The sequence below is a fragment of the Octopus bimaculoides genome, chromosome 8 (assembly GCF_001194135.2).
Source record: "Octopus bimaculoides isolate UCB-OBI-ISO-001 chromosome 8, ASM119413v2, whole genome shotgun sequence".
Classification (NCBI taxonomy): Eukaryota; Metazoa; Mollusca; class Cephalopoda; order Octopoda; family Octopodidae; genus Octopus; species Octopus bimaculoides.
The window spans coordinates 86717738-86721177 of NC_068988.1; the positions used below are offsets into that span (position 1 = coordinate 86717738).

The 3440-nt window shown below is 33.2% G+C and overlaps 1 long non-coding RNA gene across 1 annotated transcript in view; it reads right to left on the reverse strand.

Annotated features, from left to right (window-relative positions):
- Positions 1–1408, reverse strand: part of LOC128248525 (uncharacterized) — a 15255-nt gene extending 13847 nt beyond the window's left edge. Inside the window, exon 1 of the long non-coding RNA XR_008264697.1 lies at positions 1344–1408. This is a non-coding gene — a long non-coding RNA (uncharacterized LOC128248525). The remainder of the gene's footprint in view (positions 1–1343) is intronic.
- Between the last annotated feature and the right edge of the window lie 2032 nt (positions 1409–3440).

Sequence of the window (3440 nt, forward strand, 5' to 3'; positions counted from 1 at the left end):
ATGTATATACCTTCATCCACATGTACATATAGATACATAACTGGGTACATGACGTGGCAAAAGAACATGGACAAAATGGTAAACAAGGTGCAACAAACAAGCAGGCCGCATAGAAACATCCCCTTCATCAGCTGCCACCATTAAAACCCCGGCGTTTCGAAGAATTATGGCAGTACGCATCGTTAAAATGGTTCTTCCCACGAACACAATTTAAATTGTTTCCGTGGAGGGTAGTGGCGGACGGAAAACAAGACAGGAAAACGAAACGGTGAAATAAACAAACAAAAAGGCTGTACAGCCAGACGTGAAGTGTGTATGCATTGAACGCTGTGAGGCACGAACTGGAGGAGCAAAGAAGTACGTGCGAGCTTGAGGAGTCCATGTATGTATGTATGTATGTATGTATGTATGTATGTATTTCGTTTTTGTATTTCGTTTGCAAGATTCTGTATATGAATTCGTGTGTTGAAGCATATTTTATTGTATCTGGGGAGAGTCATTCTCTTTTAGTCCTTTATTATTTAACACACTCACCGGTTTAATTTCCACTCATTTGCTGTTTTGTTTCGGTAAATTTTCGCTGCGTCTTGCAACCTTTTCAAGAGTCAACGGCTATTGAAAAAGTTGCAAGACGCAAGGAAAACGTATAATTATATATAAACTTTCTCAACTTTATATACAACTTACAATGTAATTTACTTCCTCACCTTATTCATAATGTACTTTATTTACATTGTAATTTACTTTATAATCTCTATTTAATCATTCTTTGTTACTCTAATTCTATTTACATACTCTATTTTACCTACAAAAAACACACACACACACACAAACACACATGGACGCAGTCTAATAGCTGAAACAAATGGAAAAAAAGTTAAACAAAAGGAAACAATACATGGATATAACTATAAAGTCATAATGTGCGTGTGTGTATGTGTATGTATGTGTGTGTGTGTGTGTGTGTGTGTGTGTGTGTGTGTGTGTGTGTGTGTGTGTGTGTGTGTGTGTGTGTGTGTGTGTGTTTGTGCTGACACATATCTAATTACTCTGAGTAACTGCATATAGTTTACACACGCATATACACACTGGTATGGTTTGAGCGTGTAAGCAGATATTATTAGTTTAAGATATGAGGTAGCGAGCTGGCAGAATCGTTTGCTCGCTGTGTAAAATGCTTTATGGAATATCGTCCGTCCGTCCGTCCATCCGTCTGTATGTTGTGAGTTCAAATTACGCCGAGGTCGACTTTGTGTTTCATTCTGTCGCAGTCAATAGGAAAAGAAAAGAAAAAAAAAAGACCCCAAAATAGCTCCAGTAGAGTAATCGACTAAACTACTCACCCGAAATTGCTGTCCTTGTACCGAAATTTGAAACCATTATTATTTTAAGATATTCAAGTGTTTTGATTAGATAACTGAATTGTTTACAATATATCAACGTGTTATGTAGTGCAACATGCAGTTTACACACACACACATACACACATTCACAGGCACACAGCGCGACCTTGCAAAAGATAATGTTATTTATAAGATATGCATATTTTTTTATCTGTTAAGTAATATCCTCTCTTAATATATACTAAACAGTTCTAAGAAACTGCATGCATGTATAAACACGTATACGTAATACTGATAAAGAACGACCTGAGAAACTATATCTTTATTTAAGTTGTGTGTTGTGCATTCGTCTCTTTTGTAAATTTTTGCCAAATAAAAGGTATTTTGTGCATCGCATTGAAGTCTGTGATTTCCTTCTGTGTATCATTTAATATATATATAAATGGAATTAAGCGCAGGTGTTATTCAAATTCTTTTTACTTCCGACATATGTTTCGAAGACAACATTGGTATTATTCCAGAAGGAATAAAATGGTGTAAAGCAATGCAATCTTCTCATCATGGAAAGAAAGAAACCAAACACATCGATAAAACATTTTAAGAGAATGTGATAACGGCGTATATCATGAAGGGAACGCTATCAAGTTTTTTTTTTTTAATAAAAAAAACCGTTAATAGATATAACGTCAAAGGTAGTTTATAGAAAGAGAAGGATAAGAGGGAAAGAAATTAGCAGAAAACTAATAGTGGGGAGATATAGAGCGATAGGTGAATTAGAATAAAGCTTAAAGGAAAGGAAGTAGATATGTTTAGTGGAAGTGCAATGTAAGAAGACGGTTAAAGGTCGAATTTTATAGATTGGTAGAAATCACCTATAAGAACTAAAGGTATGTTTCTGCCAATGTTTGCAACGATAAACGCGTTCTATAAACGTGTTTACAAGGGGATTCTTTGAGAATAGGATAAAAAACTTTTCACTATTACAAAGGGAGCAAAACTTTGTCATAAGTAAAGAAATAGAGAGAATATTTCATTCCAAATTAAATTGTTTATTATGATCTTTTAGATACCAGATAAATTTACTAAGCCTAGTATTGTTACGTTTACTGATATGCCTAAATGTAGAGCAATGATTAGATATTCTTTTGGACAACTGAGATGAAGAACTACCTATATAAAAAAATACGTCAGAACCGGAAGTAATTTTACATTGATAAATAGAGTTTCTAGTCTTAGAATTACTGTTAAGAAAAAGAATGCGATTGGAGTTAACTTCAGAAAAAATAACCCCGCTATTAATATTATTTAAAGAATGGTTAGTATTAACAAAATTAATGTTAGTATTTTCATTAAGTGGATTTGCATTTAACAACTTATTATTATACGAAGTGATGATTTGTGAAAGATTTTTTGTGTCAGAAAAATCTATTCTAATTCGGTGTGAGTTAATAATCGAATAGTATCTTGAATTTCTTGGGAAATTCTTTTCTATAGCTTCACGAAACTGGTAAGGGAGGTTTGATTTGTTCTGCTTACCATATGGAATTATTAACCAAACAGTTTTGCTAGGACATACCTTGTTATTAGGGTAATTATCCTTAAAGGTCTTCGATGTACCTTTATAATGAAAAAAAAAAGGGTCTTGAATAAAAGTTGTCTCCCTTACGATGCAGAAATACATTACTCGATTTGGTGTTGTTATTCGAAATAAAATTAAAATTGTTAATATTGTTACAACTTGATTTCATGTCCTGATTAATAGAAGTAGAATTAATGTCAATAGGGTTAATATAGGTAATTTTTTCTTTATAGCTTGCTTTAAGTAACTCTGCCTTACTTGATAGCGTTCCCTTCATGATATACGCAGTTATCACATTCTCTTAAAATGTCTTATCGATGTGTTTGGTTTCTTTCTTTCCCTGATGAGAAGATTGCATTGTTTTACACCATTTTATTCCTTCTGGAATAATACCAATGTTGTCTTCGAAACATATGTCGGAAGTAAAAGAATTTGAATAACACCTGCGTTTAACTCCATTTATTTATGTATCTATCTATATTATACAAAACATTTTACCTAAACCTGGAATTTCTACC